The sequence below is a fragment of the Periplaneta americana genome, chromosome 4 (assembly GCF_040183065.1).
Source record: "Periplaneta americana isolate PAMFEO1 chromosome 4, P.americana_PAMFEO1_priV1, whole genome shotgun sequence".
Taxonomy (NCBI): domain Eukaryota; kingdom Metazoa; phylum Arthropoda; class Insecta; order Blattodea; family Blattidae; genus Periplaneta; species Periplaneta americana.
The window spans coordinates 146,275,629-146,298,456 of record NC_091120.1 but is presented as its reverse complement, the minus strand read 5'-3'; the positions used below and the strand labels follow the sequence as shown (position 1 = coordinate 146,298,456).

Below are 22,828 nucleotides of genomic sequence, written 5' to 3'. Positions count from 1 at the left end.
TTTCTGCGATCCTCTTTGTCTCCTCATTTGATCCATATATCTTAATGTCGTCTACCAACTTGTGTTTTCTTTTGCCCCGAACTCTTCTCCCGTTCACCATTCCTTCCAGTGCATCCTTCAGAAGGCAGTTTCTTCTCAACCAATTCCTTTTCCTCTTTCTGCTCAGTTTCAGCATCATTCGTTCTTCATCCACTCTTTCCAACACAGCTTCGTTTCTTATTGTGACTGTACATTTGACATGCTCCATCCTTCTCCAAACTCACATTTCAAATGCTTCTAGTCGCTTCTCTTCACTTCGTCGTAATGTTTTTGTTCTATACAATGCTACAATCCACACAAAGCACTCCTCATTCTTAGTTCTTTCTCCCGAAATCCGCAGAAGATCTCCTTTTTCTATTAAAAACTTCCCTTGCCATTGCTGTACTCCTTTTTAGTTCTTCGCAGCACCTAATGTACTGCTTGTACTACACCCCAAGTATTTCAAGCTGTCAACTTGCTCTACTGTCTCATTTAGAATTCGGAAGTTTACCTTCTTTACTTTTCTTCCTCTGGCCATGGTCTTCGTCTTGTTGGCATTTATCTTTATTCCATACCGCCGTCGGCCTCGGTAGCGCAGTTTGTATAGCGCTGGCCTTCTGTACTCGAGGTCCCGGCCCAATCTGTGCTTAAATGTGACAAGATCATGTCAGTAGATTTACTGGCATGTAAAAAAACTCTTGCGGAACAAAATTCCGGCACACCGACGAGCTGATGTAACCTCGGCAGTTGCGAGCGTCCTTAAATAAACCGTAACATAAAATTTTCCATACTGCCGACAGCCATCATGTAGCTCTAGTAGCATATCCCTTAGTATCATCTTCTCTTCTGCTAACAACGCCATATCATCAGCAAATCTTATACACATCATTCTTCATCCTGCTACTAATCACTCCTCCCATGTTCCGAAAACAATTCTTCTCTAAATCCTTCAAGTAGATGTAGAACAGTGTAGGTGATAAAGGGCACCCTTGTCGTACTGCTCTTCCTGTTTCACTTCTTCTGTTGTCTCTTCTCCTACCCTGTGAATTGCTGTGTATAGGTTTGATTAAAGTAATTGTTTTTTCAGTTTTCTTAGTTTCGAAAGACTGAGACTGTAACACGGTAGGTTTTGTATACTCTATAACAGATTAGAGTGAGCACATTGTCCACCAAATAAAATAGTATTAGAACTAAAGAAAATGTAACAAATATAATTTAAATAAATATATGATATTTTGTATGTAATGCATACTTACATACAAGTGGCTTTTAAGGAACCCGGTGGTTCATTGCCGCCCTCACATAAGCCCGCCATCGGTCCCTATCCTATGCAAGATTAATCCAGTCTCTATCATCATATCCTACGTCCCTCAAATCCGTTTTAATATTATCCTCTCACCTACGTCTCGGCCTCCTCAAAGGTCTTCTTCTCTCCGATCTCCCAACTAACACTCTATATGCATTTCTGGATTCGCCCATACGTGCTACATGCCCTGTCCATCTTGAACGTCTGGATTTAATGTTCCTAATTATGTTAGGCGAAGAAAACAATGTGTGCAGTTCTGCGATGTGTAACTTTCTCCATTCTCCTGAAACTTCATCCCTCTTAGCCCCAAATATTTTCCTAAGAACCTTACTCTCAAACACCCTTAATATCTGTTTCTCAAATTTTCACAACCATACAGAACAACCTGTAATATAACTGTTGTATAAATTCTAACTTTCAGGTTTTTTTTTACAGCAGACTGGATGACAAAAGCTTCTCAACGGAATAATAACAGGCATTTCCCATATTTATTCAACGTTTAATTTCCTCCCGAGTGTCATTTATATTTCTTTTGTATGTAGGCTATTGCAACAAACAAAAAGTACCTTATTATTCAGTTGTAAAGTTTTATTTGAAATAAGACTGTTAAATTTTAATGGAAAATAAACTCCAAAAAGGAATATGTATAATTCGCTATAAAATAAAAGTAGATTGTTGGGAAAAGCGTAAAACATTTCACCTTCGTAAAAAAAAAAAAAAAAATAGGGTGACCAAAATGTAGTTATAAACCCATTCGAAGAAATTATAGCTTTGGTTACTATGTAACATAAAAAATTTTCAAAAAATATTTGCTATCAATTGCATCCCATTACATATTGCACTTTTCTATCCTTATGTCCCGTTGCTGGAGACACTTGAATTCTTTCGGTGCCAAGATTGGCAGAATTACTCTATTGTCAGGGTGTCTGCAGGCTGGATTTGTTCATAAGAGATATTCATGAATTTGGTTTCTTAGGTGCAACCCAAATCATACACAGAAAAACAGCTTTTGAATATATGTTTTTCCATTTTGTTTCCCTACTGAAAATGTCATTCTCAGTAAAACTTTGTCGCTCCAAGTTCCGCAAGGATTATGTAATATCAGAAACCCGTTATTGAGAATGAATGATACTACTTTAGCAGACAGTAAACATTGATGCTTAAGCGTAACTTTAATTGAATTGGTCATTGCAGAAAGGGGATAAGTCATATAATCTTAGTTTTGAGATAATCAATAAAAACTGTTTTCTCTTCCAATACTGGAGTAATCATTATAAATATTTTTTCTTACTTTCTTTATTAATAGTGAAGTATAATACATCATGTTAGACATCTGACATCTCAAGCACTTTTGTTTAAAGTTGTTTAATCGAACCATGACTTACCACCTTTCTGCAAGGAATTGTTAAATATAAAAAAATATATATATAATTTACCATTTTGGGCTAATGTAATATTTGAAAACAAACTAAATGTTAATAATTACAATAATAACGATGTTTTCGTGTGTAATTACTACATTACTGCCACCATTTACATAATTATTTTTGCATTTTAATTATTATTCCTACTACAGAAATGTGATTTTATATCACAGTTTTAAATCAAAACTCTACTTTTAAACTAATACTTAAAAACTGCATATAGGAGAGCACAATAAAAATACACTAAAACACTACACAAAATCATTTGTTTCAATTGTTATAGAGTGTATTGTTAGACGTTGGAAGCCACGTCATTTTTAGATTCCTTGTCACAAGGTGGCCAGTTCAGGATCTCTTCGTAAAAGAAAGCGTGTTCCAATGGAATTTATTGCCTCACTTTCGATACATCTCCAAGTTTTTTTCGTATTAATGGGAATTTTCCCATTGTATGCTTTTGTGTAGGCATTACTATGCGTCCAAAACCTGGTTTTTTCATACAGAATCTGTGTTTCCTCAATTCAATCACACATCCTGGATCATCTTTAGAGTGAACAAATTCACTGAATTGTGCTGAAGAAAACATATTCTTATCTTTCTCTTTCTTTCTCAGTGTGTCTAATGAGCAGGTGGTTTTCCTGTAAAGCTCTGGCCACCAGTATTTAAAATTCAAAATATCATCAGTAGTAACTGATTCTACAGAAAATCTGTTGTTTGTGTTTGCCTGGTGGATTTATTTTACTTTATTGGGTTATTTTACGACGCTGTATCAACATCTAGGTTATTTAGTGTCTGAATGAAGTGAAGGTGGTAATGACGGTGAAATGAGTCCGGGGTCCAGCACCCAAAGTTACCCAGCATTTGCTCGTATTGGGTTGAGGGAAAACCCCGGAAAAGACCTCATATAGGTAACTTGCCCCGACCGGGATTCGAACCCGGGCCACCTGGTTTCGCGGCCAGACGCTCTGACCGTTACTTCACAGGTGTGGACTGCCTAGTGGATCAAGGTATTGTATTGGTCTGGCACATATACCCTATCTTCCTTAGTTTGTGCTTCACTACACCAAAGTTGCGGTCACAGGGAAGAAATGAATGGCCTCGTTGTGGAAAATAATGATTTTGTTAAATCTCCCCATTTGGGTCAGTGCAAGCAACAGTGGAATTAAGGTATGATTTTTATTTTGACCTGCTCAGTTATCAGAGAAAAGATACAATTCCTTGACTGAAGAAGGGACATTTTCAATGTGGTTCAGAAGGAACACACTTCATTTGAAGATTTGTGACCTATACCTTCATGATAGGAATAGAAGTGCGCCGTATGGTTTTTGAAATTGTGAATGTTGAAAATTGATGACCCAAAGTTGCATCTAAACAAACAATGAGTAGTTTCTTACCCACATTGTTCTCCTGTCGTACGGGCTGCTACAGCCTTCCCAATGGAATTGACATTCCAATCCCTTCAGTTTATTTTTCTTATTTACATTTCTGCACTAGTTAATTTCATTGCGTTTACATTTACCACTAATAACACAGTTTTCTTCCCCTGGGTCACTTACTACTTCTAGCTTATCTGTCATTTTCCTTATCAGCTGATGGGCGCGTAACTTATTAGATCCGCGGCACTCAGTTGCGTCACGTCATCACTCAGTGCAGAAAGAAGGTTAGTCGCTGACTTGTCCCCTTTCTGCAATGACTGCACTGCGTATGGTACTCTGCTTTGCGTTGAGAATGGGCAAATTTGTCCCATTTTTGTATGGAAATTTGTGTCTAGGTCTGGAGAAAGCAATGACACTCTTAACTCATTTTCGCTTTTTTCGTGACTTATCCCCTTTCTGCAATGACCGATTCAATTATTAAAATTCTTGATTGGATGAAGAAATGGCTGCTGATTTGTTCGACTGCTGAAAGTCATTGTGGATGTGAACAATAGTTAGTAATTTTCTTAATTGAAAGTAAAGTTTTATGGTGGAATTTTATATATATATATATATATATATATATATATATATATATATATATATATATATATATAGGCCTATTATGGGTGTTATGTGAAATATATTTTTGCGCATCATCTATAAAAATAGTAAATTGATGAATGTACGACAATTTTATGCTGAAGTGCGACATTTTTCAGTAGTTGGTACGACGGTTGCGTTTCCTTTATTTGGCAACCCTGGTGTGAACTCCCTGAACTTAAAGTTCCCCACTCACGCCTGGAAGGTGGGTGCGAAGAGCACTTGCCTGGAAATCCCAGCGATTGGTAACACTAAAGTCATAAAACTGTGTCGCTCTCCTGCGGGGTTTTATATAGCACAAACAATTGCGTGCCAGCGTCACTGCTGAGTTGAGTCCTGAGAAGATTGAACGTTAGAAGTCTGGGTGGCAACTGAAGGTGACAGCAGCAGCTTTTGTAAGTCCATTTTGCTTTTGTAATGAAAACAGAAGTATTTCACTTCATAATTCGTTGTTCTTATGCAAAACAAGTATTGATGTTAATGTTTAGCGACTGCAGAGGCAACCAGATTGTGCTAGGACAATACAGAGTTTGAATCCTTTGTTCCACGAGGCGCCATTTTGAATTCGCGGGTATGGAGTTAAGACATCGTTTTAGATTTTGCTACTTTAACGTAGCCTAGCCTATATGGTCAACATTTACTGCAATATTAATTTAAACTTCTATAAATATTCTATCAGATATCATAATTTAATAGTTATTTTCAGTAATTTAAAGAGACTTTATAATGAATTCAAATAATTCAATGAAATCTTTCTTTCGGTTCGTTCTAGAACAATCACTACGTTTTCATTTTCACGGAGTATTCATATCGATTTGAATACGTTTACCGTAATAAATACTATCCCTTTTTATACAATTTTCGATACGTATTGAAAGCGATTTGAATACGGAAGCTGAAGTTTCGAAAGTAGTTGTGTTAGCAATTTGGTCATTCTGAAGCCCTTACCTACTAAAACAATGTTGAATTTTCTTAATGAGGCGCATGAAAAATTCATATTTTTGCTTTAATGAAGAATGGTAATTGGCTTTTAGAAAAATATTGATTATTATGTATTACAACATTTTTCAATATTCGTAATTGCGCTCGCCGTTGGTAAAACAGCTGACACATCAAACAAATGACGATTGTTCAGAGCTTAGCGTATTGAGATCGTTTTGAATACGATCCCATCTCACTTTTTAGATGTATTAACCTTGAGACTCAAATCGTTTTGAATACCCGTTTTCATGAAAGTTTCAATACGATAAACGTATTCAAATCGATTTGAATAACTTACTCCATGAAAACATACCTAGTAAGTGGCAGAAAATTTGCAATCATTTTAAAATGCTGGAGTTAAATAGTAGAATATAAAACTTACTGAATTTCGACTGCTACTAAGAACACTAATATATTTCATAGGCGTATACGGTGGACTAAAAATACAACTATAGTCCCGACGCTCTAATTTCCGGCAGCCAATCACGTTGCAGGTCGGCTACATTTTAAACGTGTGCGTCTTGTGATTCGCTGATGAAGGCGTTATGCATTTCCTAATGCTCGATAAATACTTAATATAATCGCCCGCCATTTTGGCTCTTTCGTTGGCGTTCGCAGAAAGCAAATGAGGGCGTTATTTGCCGCTCAATTATTTTCTGAACTACAGTGCGTTTGATTTATTATCATAGCAGCTACGACATGATAATGTTTAACGGTGTGGCAAATAGATTCCTCGTCTGATAGCTCGGCAATTAAAGAACAAAAATGGCGAACGATACTACCTACCTAGACTTTATAGACCCTTCACTTCCTAAGATGTAAGCAAAAAGGAGGAGTCATGCCGGAATAACAGCGTCGCGACTATACCTACTCGTATTTCAAATGTCATATACTACGTTTTCATGGAATATTCAAATCGATTTGAATACGATCCTCATGATTCCCGTTTTCATATTTCAATACGTAGGCTATTGGAAACGATTTGAACACGGAAGCTGAAGTTTCGAAAGTAGTATCTTGGTTAACATATCATCGACATGTTAGCATGATTGTCACTCTGTAGGCCTTAGCAATGAACAATGTTGAATTTTTTCAGTGAGGCGCATGAAAACTTAATATGCTGGCTTTTAATGAAGTATGGTAATAATGACTTTTAGGAAAAAACACAATATTATGTATTAACATGCCTTTTCAAAATACATAATTGCGCTCGCTGTTGGTAAAACAGCTGACACATCAAACGAATGACGATCGTTAATGCGACACGCACTTAGCTTATTGAGATCGTTTTGAAAACGATATGCGTATTGAATACGATCCGATCCCACTTTTTAAGTGTATCGACCTTGAGACTCAAATCGGTTTGAATCTCCATTTTCATTAATATTTCAGTACGGTAAACGTATTCAAATCGATTTGGATACTCAATAATTGTCATATCGATGTTAACTTATACATCAGAATATTGTACAGTATTCTTAGTATCACGACTAAATAAAAGAAAGAAGTTTCCCAAATTTTATTTTGGTAATTCTTCAGAAAATCTACACCAAAAAAAAAAAAGGCATGTTTTTCTTTTATTTTACTTACTTCTTTGATAAGTATATAGACTAGTGTAACTGTTTAATACTTGTATACAGAATGTAACAAAAAAGTATATCAAAACTTTAGGAAAATATTTCTCACATATAAAGGATGAAAATATGTTATATAAACATGGGTCCGGAAATACTTTAATTCTGTGTTAGAGCTCATTTTCTACAACTTGTACTCTCCCATTTTACAAACAAGAGCTTATAACTAAGAGCTTCTTTACAAACAGCTTGTAATCTGACTCTAGTAATATTTACGTCTGATTAGTGGTAGTGGAGTCGTGACGTAATTCTTAGGTTCACCACCAGTGTTGATTTGCAACTGTACGTACAAAGGTTGTGCGATTCACTTCCTTGCTTGATTACGTCAGTTGCTAAATGAAAGGTTCCGCGACAGATAGATAGAGAGAGGTGGACAAATTACTTGGCCTCCACGCTCTCCGGACTTAAACCCACTAAACTTTTACTTATGGGGACATTTGAAAGCTATTGTTTATGAAACTCCGGTGGAAGATGTAGAGAGTATTCACGCCCGTATTGTGGAAGGCTGCGAAACAGAATGACATTCTCCAGGGATACATTAGCGTCTCCAGGATGCAATGCGACGGCGGATTGATGCATGTATCCGTGCTAATGGAGAACATTTTGAACACTTCTTGTAACGCAGAATTCCATGTGGTATGTTCCTATGTGTTTCTATGATATGTACACAAAGTTGTAGACAATGAGCTCTAATACGAAAATAAAGCGCATCCGGACCCATGTTTATATAACATACTAGTGGCTTGTGCAGCAAATGCTGCTGCAAACTAAGTTCGTTAGACGTTCAAATAAAAATTTTTCAGATTTATTTTCAATGAAGAATACTTGTCTTTTTGATAGTTATTTGCTTCCATAATAATGAAACATACTACCTCTGAATGGATTTTTTAGGCCAAATACTTTTTCTTGAACCTATCCAACTTCAGTTTTTGAGTTTCAACACGAAAACGCAAATATCAATGTCAGGACGATAGCAGTAGCTATTTCAGGTCATTGTGGATTGTAGGCAAAAGTTTAAAAAATGTCAGGTTTGCTAAGCTTTCGAACAATAGCATTTTCGTATAGCTGCTGCATGTAGAACTTGAAATGTAGAGCGTAAAATCATTTTATCCTACTAAGAGTTCTTGCTGAAATGATCTGGAGACTACAAAATTTTCTAGGTCTCTTATTTTATCAGTAAGTAATACCTTTTTATCTTTCCTTAGGAACTGTAATTTTTGCGCTCTCTCGAGCCAATAAGGTAAAGTACCCAAATAAGAGACACTTTTTTTTAACTGCTTATAAATGAGGATGGGAATAGATATTTTTAATCTGAATGAGTGGACTACATACAGCATTTCATCTATTTTTAGAATTGACAATACAAATTTTAGTCAGTTTTTATTATTACTTTAAATTATAAAAAAAAGTAAAACTGGGAAATACTGATGTTTTGAAAAGGGGTTCCAAATAAGAGATACTTGTGTTATTTAAGTTTATTTTTGAACATGGACAAAATTATCATTTGGCTGAAAATTGAAGTAATATATAACATTGTGAAGTCATTTAGATACTTTAATAAATTCAGGAACATTTTAAACTTGAAGAGGTCAGTGCAACAGTGGTCTAACTCCACTCAACAGAAATTCTGTTGTTCATTTGGCATTTATCCAAGTGGAATTAAGATGGTTTACGAAAAGAACACAAAGTCTGTCAATTCGGACATGAATGTACTAATCTTATTTAGGTTACTATTGATAACGTTAATATTTTGCTAGAGAAAGAAAAATGATAGAATATTAAATTTCGATCTCCATATTTTAATTTTAAGTTGATTGCACTTATTTTGCCTACCCCTTTAATTCACACAATTCTTATTTCGCTGAATTGAGCAAGTTTGACAAACGAAAGGTTCATCATCAGTGCTGCAGTCTTCGTGTGCCCAACGACGACACGAATCTATTTTTCCCCCCTGAGTCCTGGTGCCCTCTGAAAAAAATTCATTGCAAAACAAGCACTCTCCATCATCATAATTTTCTCCATATTCCGAGTCACTAGAGTTAATTAATTCCATTTCCACATCGGATTCTTCATCACTGGAGGAACTTAAGCAGTGCTTCTTGGACTGAGTTTTTCTGTGATTTTTCTTGTTTTTCGAACAACTTCTTGTGAGCTCCGTCTTTTATTTGATTTTCCTTATCTAAACTCTCTCTCATTTTTTTTTCTGATCAGAGCTGATATTATGATAGCTCCTTTTCCTGCCCTGGATAACTTTACATGCGACTACCCACTGGTTGAAGCTTACGGCTCTTGAGGTGGTGGTTGTTGCTGATGTTGCTGCTGCTTCTGTAGGCCTAACTGTGGTATAACCAAAGTCACCGTTTCTGGCGCGTGAAATAAGTAATGAGAACGTTGAACGCGAGTAACTTATCTTTTCCATAGTCTGTGGGCATTAAAGCTGACAACTGTGACTCGCAGATTGCGTACGTTACATCTGTTTAGGAGGTGGTACCACTCTCAGTCGAAGTGGCAACAGATGCCACTGATACTTGAGTACACTGACCAGTCAGTGTACTCAAGGACACATCCCAGAAACGCAAAGTGCGAGTGTCTTGCCTTTGACGCAGTCAGTGGGCAACAAGACTGACAACTGTGACTGGCACATTGCTTACGTGACGTGTTGGATGTTACTGTTCTCAGCTACACTGTCAACAAGTGCTCACTGACTGGCTTTTCAGTCAAGAATACGCGCCACAAACGCTGGCACTGGCTGTAGTGGCGATATTTACACAGGTCCAACGAAATTTTCGAAATCAGGAATCACAATTAAATTTAATGGTTTTAATAATTACACAAGATTTTTATTTGAAATGTATAGAGAATATTTTACGAAATAAGCACTTATGTTTTGATCTTAATGTAAGGTAAATATTGTCGGACTAGGTGATTTTAATTGACTTTAGCTATTGATATTATTGTCATCTCAATGAATAATCAATTTAAGTCATTAATAATGATAACTTAATCATTTCAATTAGTAATTTTTAATGAATAATTGAGGACAATGGATAATTAATGATTGACCTAATTCGTAATTAATTTTAATTAATAGTTCAATTAATCTTTCATTGGTTGTTATGTAGTTGCTGGCAGACAAACTGACATGACTAGAAGCTTTAAAGCTTTTCGTAAACTCTCAAAGGTGAGCATCATAATAATAGTACCAAATAAGGGTTCTAAATAAGAGATACTATCTCTTAATAGGACCCCTAGGTATCTCTTATTAGGGAACGGAGTAAATAAAAATGAAATAGCTACCCAAAGTCATAAATTATTATCTTCTTTATTAGCAATATACCTTATTATATGCAACATTTTGCCAGGAATTTTATAAAATTAATAATAAATTTGTTGTAGCTTACATTACCTGCTGTTCTCTTCCTCAACAAAAACCAGTAAAAAGTTCAAAGTTTGAAAAATTACTTTTCCTGCTCTCAGCTTCATTGCTTATTTTCAACTGAGGTTAGACAAAGAACACGATGCCTTAGAAGCACAAACATTGATTTCCCATAGTTGTCGAGAGATGGAAAATTATACCGGAGACGTTAACAAGGTATCTCTTATTAGGGCACTGTCTCTTATTTGGGTACTTTACCTTACTGAAGACAATGACACATATCAATTTCTACACTACACCACCATTACTTACTTACTGGCTTTTAAGGAACCCGGAGGTTCATTGCCGCCCTCACATAAGCCCGCCATTGGTCCCTATCCTGAGCTACACTGCCATTAAGTATATGAAAAAGACCCAACCCCACTGGTTTAATAAGTATAAAAATATTTGATTTTTAATAACAATATTATTATCTTAAGTTTTGTAGTTATATATATATATATATATATATATATATATATATATATATATATATATATAGCAGTCACTCAGTAAATTATAGAAATGAAGATTTAATATAAAATATTCTTTCTCTGCGTCTACTTGCATAAAGCCCAAAAGATTTCACTTCCATATATCAGTATAACATTATGTGTTGCATTAACAATAATAATATTTCATTTTTAATGGTAATAATGTCATCAAACATTCTTAAGTTTTGTAGTTCTTAATATCCAATACACAGCTGTACTCGGAAAACTATAGACCAGAGAATCATACCTATAAATTATTTTTTATACGTTATCAAAAAATTGCGCAAATGAAGATCGACATATTGGCATTATGATTGGAAAGAATCTGAGCCGTCTGAACTCTATGTCAGCAATCCTGTAGGTCATGGCCTTCGTGTAACAGCCTATTGTTTATTGTAGTGTGTGTTTTGTTTTATTCTGGAATGCAACACGGCCGACTTGATGCTCGCTTCGCTTAAGGAAGCGAACATCAAGTCGGCCGTGACTGCAATTAATTAGTTCTCAAAACTGACGAAAGATGGATTTTGGAAAAAAGGAAAATGATGTAGGAAAATTGACATTTCACTGAAAACTACTACTTTTCCGAAAAACTTTGGGTTCCAAGCTTCAAAATGAGGGGTCATTTATTAAAATCTGTTCAGCCGTTTTCCCGTAATTTCCATTACCAATTCAAATTATATATATAGATTTGCATCCTCTACATGTGAGAAATATTTTCTTATAGTTTTTACATACCTTTTTGTTACAACCTGTACTGCAATGCACTTTGATGTAGTCCCTCCTCCTTACTTGTTGCAAATTAGTAACATGTAAAGGGGGTTACATCAGTGTATTAGAATCAGGGGCGCTTTTGGAGTAGTGCCAGTGTGTCATGGCACCACCAATGAAAGAAACAAAAAATAATATCCTAAAAAGCAGTTGAAATAGTTTATTTCTACACATTTTATTCGTATTTCATCTGAACGAGCGCGCGCAGAGATGGGGACGCACTCTTGCAGCGTTTCTCCGAACGTTGGAGCCACTTCGGTGTGGCACTGCCTGCTTCCATATAACACTGTACAAAAGGCTACTGATTCTAGTTTATATGCGTTTCTTGTGGCAGACTTTGAGCCGAATTCAATTTGGCTCAGTAGTTAATCTTCTGCCCGCTAGAGCACAGTAATGCAGAAATTTCGCTAGATGGTAGGGTTGTTGGAGACGTTAGGCAGGAACTGTCAACCGCAGACTTGCACGAAAACACAAGTTGAAGTTCCGCGCCAAATGTTAATGTAATGTTGCCAATTCAAAACTAATGCACATAACTTGGATTTGAATGTGTAAAAGTATTATCCATTTAATTACATTAAACGCAGAGATAGTCATGGTTCTTTTTAGAAAGATAAATATTTTTTCATATTATGCAAAACTGTTTGTTAATGTTGTGTAATATTTGTTTTATTTTGCGGCAACTAAATATCGCTACACCGTTGCTATAAGTAGTATTGATGTTTCTGTTAACGATACATGAGATCTGTGCAGGACATGAACATGTGTTATTCAGGCCGCTGCCTTAGATTCATCGGCCTGTTAAATAAAGTGCAAACGTGTTCGTTTATTATCTATATCATTGTTTATCTCGTGTGTTTTTGCCAGTAATTTTACTAGTTATAAATGTTATTTGTATTTGACTAACAATACTGTGAAAGTTTTGCATTATCTGTATCTGTAAATTTCGTTATTAGTTTCGGAAATGTTATTGTAACTGCTACTAGATGCATTATTAACTGTATACCTGGTAAAATAGCTGGTTTAATTATTTTTTATTTAACATAATGTAAATGTGAGCTGCGATTATTAATTTCACTAGGGTAATTTGCGTACAATCTTTTTTCATTTTTGGCACCACCACCAGAATGCCTCACCGGCCGCCACTGATTAGAATATAGGCTACAGTTAAGTATGGAACGATTTTTATCAATTACACATCAGATTAAGCGCGATGTAGTCTATTTGACTCATAGCGAAGTGTAGGCACAAAGGCAAGAGTTCAAAACATTAATTATTGTAAATATAGTACAAGTCATTAGTACTGTCGCAACATTTTCGGCACAATTATTTTCCTTCTACAGCTACAAAGCAATCTCTGATTTGAGTTCTGGCTGATATGTACATCTGTTATCAGGCAGTACATCACACATGACGATATGTGTCAGAGGAAGAACAACTGAAGGGTTCAGAACCATAGTGGGCCAAGCGCCATTTACTAAAATCGTAGAAAACAAGGGTTAAAATGAAGTTATCATAATTCAATGGAAACATATAGCAAGTAATATAAAGTAGACACATTCAAACTAAATGATATCTCAATCTTCATTAAACTATGATATTCACTTAACTTTAACCCTTGCTTTCTCCGTTTTTAATAAATGGCGCTCGGCCCACTATGGCTCTGAAACCTTCAATTGTTTGTATGCATCTGGAGTCCGACTAGTGTAATATGTAGCTAGTGGGCGATGTATGCAATGCAGGGAGAAAGGAACTGGCCACTCTACCCCATTATCTCCAGGCCTAGTTGCCTCGTAAGTGCTGCCTTCTTGGTATCACTTATGAGGTTCAGATCTGTCTTCGGACAGTTGACCAAACAACACCTACTGTTGAAGACTCTAATCTTGGAACCTGACAGGAATGCGACGCGACCCTACAGTTCGCGATAGTGACCCCTATTAGTAATGCTAGCCTGCTACCAGCTGTCTAAAAAATTGTGTTCTGTTCCTACCTCACAGCGGAAGCTGTTGAGCACGTCTCATGAATCTGAAATGTTATATAAATTATTTTTTTAAATTGTATTTTATTTTTTATGTTAAAATTAATTAATTGTTTTTGATTCCGACTCACCCTCAGTAAAATCAAAAGGAGTACGATTGGTTTCAACCAAACTCAGCATCACATTCAGGTGGGTTGTCACTGTTCTCACTACCCCTACTGCCATCACCGTCATCAGTATTAATTAGGCTTGTAATGCTGGGGACCGATAGGATGCGTTACAGTGGTTTCAATTTTCTATCGTTCACAAGTCAGTACTCTAGCATGCATAAACAGTGTAGCTGCTGAATACTCCGTTCGCCAGTCACTACCGTAGCATGCGTAAACAGTGTACCTGCTGAAAAATAATGCCGAAGGTTGAAGGTTCTCAGGAACATATTTTTGCAGAGGAATTTGGTGAGAGTTTTGAAGTGAATGACGGGAATATTATATGTAAATTATGCAATACAAATATACGAGATTACAAGCGATATTATATAGAGATATTGTAGCACAAGAAAATAAAGGAGGAAACTTAAACCCACGAATAATTCTTTGATAATTCTTCTGCACATAACGAAAGGTACGTAAAAATATATCTCTGTAATGCTATGTAGCGTATGTTTACTTTTAAACCTGTCCAGATTTGTCTACGTGCACCTTGTTATTCGTGTAATCGATCGCAGAACCAATTCAATGTCCTCGTACTAGCTCACGTCAGAGTCCTGCAGACTGGCCCTCCGCGCAGCACTGTCAGTCCTAATGCTTAAACAGCCCAGGCCACCCAAGACCAACACTGCTTGGCGCGGCCGCTTCCTAGCCCAGTGCACTGGGTTACGCAGCCCAGCTTAGCCCACCGCACTCCTCAGTGCGGTGACGTCATCCCACCAGTTGATTGCATTCTACTCCTTTCCTGCTTGCGCTTGGCGTGTGGCATAAGCATACAGGACACAGTACAAAATTAAAATATTTTCCACTGCTGTCGAACACAGATTTAAAAACTGTCCCTATGGTACTTTTTGAAATTTTCATCCGACTTTGTATTTTTAAACTTTCTAGCAGCGATTTTCTCCTTCACTACTTTTTATCTAGAGAGACTGTATTTTAGAAAGTATGCTTTCACGGCCGGTGTCTGTGATGAAGTTTTTCCGGGCTGCTATTACACTATCGAAGTTTTTTTGCAAAGATCTTTTTATAAAATATATAGTCTATTATACAATCTATGACAGTGTAATGGGTTTTCTTTTGTAAAAGTTCCTTTGATAAAAGATCTTTTATTAAATGTAAGTGCAGCTTGTTATCTTTGATAAAAGATTTCTATACCTTGAAACAAATATGGCGGAACGCAAATATAACTAGATTGTTGCTACCACAAAAATTCTGATCTCGGAGTATGAAGCAAATGAAATGTAAATAAATAATTTTTATAATATAATATTAATATTATTAGGGCGAATCCGGAAATGCATATAGAGTGTTAGTTGGGAGACCGGAGGGAAAAAGATCTTTGGGGAGGCCGAGACGTAGATGAGAGGATAATATTAAAATGGATTTGAGGAAAGTGGGATATGATGATAGAGACTGGATTAATCTTGCACAGGATAGGGACCGATGGCGGGGTTATGTAGGGCGACAATGAACCTGCGGGTTCGTTAAAAGCCATTTGTAAGTAAATAATATTTTATAATAATTTGTATAACTTTTCAAGTCCTCTCATTGTAGCTCTTTCAATAAGTTTAGAAGTATACCTCTCTTATCACGTCTTACAATCCATGGTTTAAGCCCTGACCAGATATTTATTCATGGTGTTATAAACTTAACGCGTAAATAACAGTGTAAACAAATCATAAACTTAACGCGTCAATATTAGTATCAACAAATCCACGGAACGCGTGTTCATTGTTGTGGAACAAGTGTTAGGAGAGATTTGTTCCTAATTTTAGGTCATGTTTGATAAAATCTTTTGAAAAGATTTCATGTAGTGTAATATACCCCAAATCCTATCTTTTATGAAAGATCTTTGATGTAATATTTTAGCATAATATTCTTTGTCAAAGAATTTTGATAGTGTAATAGCAGCCTCACAGAGACTGTATTTTCTTTGCAATGCACCATTATTTGAACTCATCCTCATCTTGAAAAACAGAAATCATATGTTTGATACAGTAGCTGATCGTTGATCGAACCGTACATACAAGCACAAACCCGCACCAACTCAATTCATAAGTAACTGATAGCGGAAGCTTGGGCTCATGCTTTGATACAAACAAGTCCACCGCACTAAACCGCTCCACAAGCAGTCCGCCGCGACCCGTGCGGTGGTGCAGGGTGACGGCACGGGCTAGTTCCGTGCGACACTCCTCAGCCCGTTACTGTCAGCGGAGGGGAAGCCCGTTGATTTGGACAAATGTCCACGACTCTGGCTCACGTATGTACCATACTGCAGTCAACTTCCATTATCGGTCCCCAACATTACAAGGCTAATAATTTTATTAATTATATACTGTATGATTGGAGCCCATGTTTTTCACAGTACCCTGTTGTTTTTCTATATTTTCAATGTGTCAACAGAATTCTTCTCAGTTGGTTTGGACACTTACAGTCTTATTTTGCCAACATTTTCGAAATATCATATTGCTATTCACTCAGGTCTCGTCTATATAAAAACTGAATTCCCTTGCTCCGGAATTCATTTATTTGCACCAGATACTGTACCTCGATCTCCAGTAAATGATGGGTGAAATTATTTTCAGAACGTCTTGTAATATTGAACACGTGCAATGATGATACGCACGCCTCAGTACGTTATCTGTTGTTTTTCATTCCCCGCTTCACTCCACTACCTCACCCCGCAAGTTTCAAGATTGGAGTCTTCAGCAACACAAAGCTTGCGATTCATGTTCAGACACGTAACGCAAAAGCTATGTGGAACTCAGTGTTACCAACGTCAAAATTTAGACGGCATAAGATTCATAATAAAAAAAACAGGAAATCACTGCCTCTATACAATTAAAAGTAAAAGTAAAGTACATCCATGACGCTACAGCCCATGAAGTGCCAAGACCGACCAGCCGGCTGCTGGCCTCACGGCCACATGCGAAGCAGAGGTGGACGATCATTCAACTAGAATGTAGGTATCGTGTGGTTATCACGATGATCCCCCCAGCCTTTATAGCTGGTTTGCGAAACCGAATTTTCGCTACTTATCGTAGCTCCCCAAGTGCATCACGATGCTGGGTGGGCACCGGTCCCATACACTGGCTTAAATTTCATGAGAAATGTCTCTACACAATTAAAACATGTAATTTCTTATTAAAAATTCATTAATTATACTTTCTGTTAAAAAAATCTGCACTCTCCGCGCCACTTCTGGGTATGAATCTCTATCTGAGACATGCTTTGAGCAAGATGGCGACTCTTGTGAAGTGTAGGATTCCGTTATAATGTTTGGTAGTTCGTAGTTGTGACAACATTCATCTAACACTTAAACATTGCATGTAATCGTTCAATCGGCTTCTTGGTTTCGATTTTCATTACATTCATCATTCATCTGACTAAACACTATTTGAAGTTCGGTGTCATAATGGGGTAACGTAATAACTGAGTGTTTCTTGCAACGGTTTTTCCTCTCGCATCTCTATAGGAGTTAACCTCGGCCAAAAACTTCACAGTATGCGTAACTTCACATCATTTTACATTATGCAAATTATCCCATTGCAATTCAATGACTGTTTTAGTACTTCATCTTGAGTGAACAAATTCGCCTGTTCAATTAAAGGGTTCACGACATTCCAATGAGGAAAACAAGTAGGGCTACATGTCCCTCATTGTGCTAATATTTTGTGGACGTCACACAGCGGTCAGAAGACAACTGTTTGACGTGAATAATTAGAAGAACTGCTCTGATTTTGATGAGACTATGTTGTTAAATGTTTTCCCATGTGCTTGATCCAAATATTTTAGTTGGTTATTTAACGATGCTGTATTAAGTACTAGAATATTTAGATCGATGAAATTGTTGATTGCGAGATGGTATGTGGCGAGTTAAGACCGAAGATTCGTCATACATTACCTAACATTCACTTTGCGGTTAGGGAAAGTCTCGGAAAAACACATCCAGTAATTAACTCAAGCGGGAATCAAGCCAACGCCCAAGAGGAGATTTAGATCAGAAGACAAACGCCTCTGCTGACTGAACTACGCTGGTAGCTTCCAAATATTTACGTATGTTTTCAGTAATAGTATACATTTCTTTTAGTACCTTAAAGATGCATTTAGCTGAAATGTTGATTTCCCTAACCGACTGAGACACATCTTTGAAAATTTGTGCACTTATCATGCTGCATATCAATAATCTCCGTACAAAATTTCATCTCATTTGGTCCAAAATTACATTAATTATTACAATTTTTGTAAATTTGAATTGTACCGTATTTAGAAAAATATTCATTATCCCACAAAAATCAAAATGTTTTTTCTAAATTTACTCCACTTATCTTTAAAACTTTCTGAAACATAATTTGCTATTTCCTGTGTTCACATTATTGCTAGAGTTCTGAGTAAAATTATTTTGTATATTAGTCAAATATAGAAGCTGGTAGAAATTGTAATGTAGAGCCTACATTTTTTCTTACACTTGAAGAAAAATGTGAAAAAAGTCAATAACAAATTGTGTTTCAAAGAGTTTGGAAGTTACGTAGAGGAGATCTTAGGCAAACATTGTTGCTTTTATATGAGAAATATTGATTTTTCAATATAGAGTAAACTTACATTTACAAAAATTTTAATACAGAGTGAATCAAAAGTCTGGAACCATATAAATATTTTCCATGCTTGATTTTCGATTACTATAGGTGTTTCCAGTATTTATAAGACCAAATGCTCTACCAGTGACACATTCAATTCTAGCCCTCAGCTATCTCAAAAGCCGCCATTTTGGATGCAACTTTGAATTTTAATGGAAAGGGAATCATATAGGTACTCAAAATCATGTGAAATTTTCTTAAATAAACAATGGTACAATTTGCTTTGAGATATCTATAATCGTTTTCAAGTTATTCAACGATAACTGTCATAATGACACAAACATTAGTTACTGCATTTACAGGTATTTTGTAACATGGTACAGTACTAAGGAGGCTTTGGAAAAAGTATTTTTATGCAATTCTGGTTATTAACTTTTCCTGCTTTACTGTTTGATTAATCTGTAATAGTTTCAACACATTGATTTTCGTGATGGCATTATCGAAAGAGGAAAGAATTGATATCATTCTTCATTCTGGTGGATTAAACCACAGAAATGTTGCAGCAGACTGAATGAACAGTTCCCTGGACATTGAATTGGTCGGCGTGAATCAGTAGAATGGCCGGCCAGGTCTCCAGATTTAACACCCCTTGATTTTTTTCTTTTGGGGTTATATAAATAGGAGTCCACACCTGTGGCGTAACGGTCAGCGCGTCTGGCCGCGAAACCAGGTGGTCAGGGTTCGAATCCCGGTCGGAGCAAGTTACCTGGTTGAGGTTTTTCCGGGGTTTTCCCTCAACCCAATACGAACAAATGCTGGGTAACTTTCGGTGCTGGACCCCGGACTCATTTCACCGGCATTATCACCTTCATTTCATTCAAACGCTAAATAACCTAGATGTTGATACAGCGACGTAAAATAACCCAATATAATAATAATAATAATAATAATAATAATAATAATAATAATAATAATATATAAATAGCTTGGTATATGAAGAGAAAATGGAGAATGTGGAGAGAACATTTTGTAGCATTTCCGGGGAGTCTTTAGCACAGAGTTCAATGATACGGTTCTTTAAATGTTCCACATTCTTAGTTTCTGAAATTTGTTACAGAAAAGCTTCCAATAATCACAACAATATTCGGTATGTTTCGACCTATTATGGGTCATCCTTAGAACTGGTCCTGTTAACAGAACTGGTCCTGTTAACAGAACAGTGTTAAAAGTTGTGTAATCAAGATGTATACATTTGCTTATATTGGGTTGACGGAAAACCCCGGAAAAAACCTCAACCAGGTAACATGTCCCGACCGGGAATCGAACCCGGGCCATCTTGTTTCGCGGTCAGACGCGCTAGCCGCTACTCCACAGGTGTGGACTTAATATTTTATTGTAGTGGAGTATTTATAATCGTGTAATAGTCAATTAAATCCCACTCGATTGTCTAGATAAATCAAAACCTCTAGTGAGATTACTGTTGATAATATAGGTATTTAACACTAAGAGACCTCAAAACTTTTATGAAATCTTGCACTAGAAATAATAGAATGTGTTCTGAAAATAAAAGTGTAGGCCTATGCAGTAAATATTGCACTTAGGATCTTACATCACTGAGACGATATTTATTTACTTTAATAATATACATTTAAACTAAAAGTTATCAGAAGATCAAGAAATCTAAGTTTGCAGGAATTTATTCTACGAGTAAAACTTATCATGTTGTTGTTTAGTCAACTGTTCGAAGATAGGTTTGAACCTCATAAGTAACACCAATAAGGCATCACTCATGAGGCAACTAGGCCAGGAGATACTGAGGTAGGATGGCCAGTTCCTTTCCATCTCCAATTCATACATCGCTGATTGGCTACATAGTCCACTAATCAGATTTCAGATGTATACAAACAATGTTTCTTCCTCTGACACATATCATCAAGTGAGATGCATCAAATGAAATATTCTCTATATCAATAAAAACAATAATAATTAGAGGAAGCGCAAAGAAAGCTTGCCCATTTGACTGATGCGCAGAGAACGATATTCGGTCCTAGTGCCGCTATGCTCGTTACAGGGCTGGTATGAATCACCTAATGCTGATTACAGGGCACATTCGAAAGCGCTGTCTTGAACTGTTCGTATGGTGGAATGTATTGTGCAGAGCAGGTAGAAGCCAGCTGTGCGTTACATTTTCTGCGTTTTATCCCTGATATCAGGAGTTTTATGTAGTTCAAAGTGTGTTTGTTAAATAACAGAGTTCTGTATAACATTCTATGTACTTAACAATGCCCCTGTTTCGCTCTAAATTAGGAAGTGCTAATAAAACGTTACACAGTCAAACTAGGGAATTGTTCATAACGTTCATATATTTATGAAAAACGAAACAGGCTCCGCTCGTAACATAAGGAGTATATACAGATTAAAATAAACCGACCATAGTACCCTAGTTATCGGAACATTTTAATAAAATCACATAGTATTACTGTTTTATTACAACGTCAAATATAAATTATTACATTTAATTTATTTAACATCTTTGTCAATTCATTCAGTGATTTTATATGTAAAAAAATTCGTGCATCTGTATTTTCAACAATGTTATGTTATTGTTATTAGTTACTCTGCAACTAGGTTTCGGTTACGTTACACGCCCTGTGATAAATCTCACTCGAAACATCAAGCCAGCAGACGACTGGGAGCTGCCAATCGAATCGAAGCGAGGTCGAGTGCACCCGAACGTTTCCGAAAGTTCGCACAGCTTTGAGTGGCAAGCTCTTCTTGCGTCACCTCTTCAATTGTAATCATATTTTCATTATTAATAATGATAAATATAGAAGGATTATTTTTAGCAATACATTATTGTCCAAATATTGAAATAGCATTTTCACCTGATAATAGATATACATATCGACCACAACCTCAATCAGAGGTAAACTTCTCATGTATGCAATCAAAATAGCACTTCGAATCCTAGAACATTCATACAAGATTGATTTACTTTAATAATATCATAATTTTACACTAAAAGGCATCAGAACGTTTATGAAATCATGCACTAAAATTACTGAAATATCATATAAAAATTAAGGCGTATTGTATGCAGTAAAAATAGCATTTAGAATCCTAAAACATTCATACGAGAATTATTTACTTTAATAATATCATACCTTTACACTAAGAGACCTCAGAACGTTTCTGAAACCGTGAATTAAAAATAGTGGTAGTGAAATATATTTTAAAAATTAAGGTGAATGCAATTCAAATTGCACTTGTAATCCCAGTTAATTCATACGAGAATTATTTACTTTAATAATATCATACCTTTACATTAAAAGACCTCAGTAAGTTCATAAAATCACGCATTAAAATATTAAAATAAGACACTCGGCACATAAATTGTGTTTCGAGAATATGAAGGGTTTAATTCAGGTCAAATTTGAACTTGTATTTTAAAGCCACATTTAGGAGCTAGAAAGCTGAAAACGGACTCAGCATATGGTTAATTATACATATCTATAATATGTACTCTTCAATTTTCCTGCATTCTTGTAATATCAATAAATAAAATAATGTGGGATAGACCATTTGTGTATTTAAAATTTAAAAAAAATGTATATAGGCCTACCAGACGTCTGCATCGGACGTTTTCGCTCGAGCGCCAAGTAGTTCATACCATAATCCGATAGGTAGTGCACATGCATGATGGGTAAAATTGTCACGAGCGATAAATCCTCGATCGGTATAAGCCGAGCGTCAGACATTCGTTCTTGTTACAGTGATGAGCTGTGTAGTAACATCATAGATGTTTATCATTTCAAAACTTTGCTGTGTTTCACTAACCTCTCCATAGTACAACTACAAAACTTGCTTTAAAATGTAATATAAATGTTGTAGGTAAAAGATCCCCCCCCCCCACACACAGGAGTGATTTTGTTTTTGCCACATCTGATAGATGTTATTGGATGTAAATGTAATTATTATAAACGGAGAATACAATGCAAGAACTGTATCAAGTTTC

The 22,828-nt window shown here is 36.1% G+C and overlaps 1 protein-coding gene across 2 annotated transcripts in view; it reads left to right on the top strand.

Annotated features, from left to right (window-relative positions):
• The first annotated feature begins 5,090 nt into the window (after positions 1–5,090).
• Positions 5,091–22,828, top strand: part of LOC138698273 (uncharacterized) — a 51,665-nt gene continuing 33,927 nt past the window's right edge. For both annotated transcript variants that reach the window (XM_069824060.1, XM_069824059.1), the window contains exon 1: positions 5,091–5,158. The gene's annotated coding sequence lies outside the window, so the exon portion shown is untranslated. The remainder of the gene's footprint in view (positions 5,159–22,828) is intronic.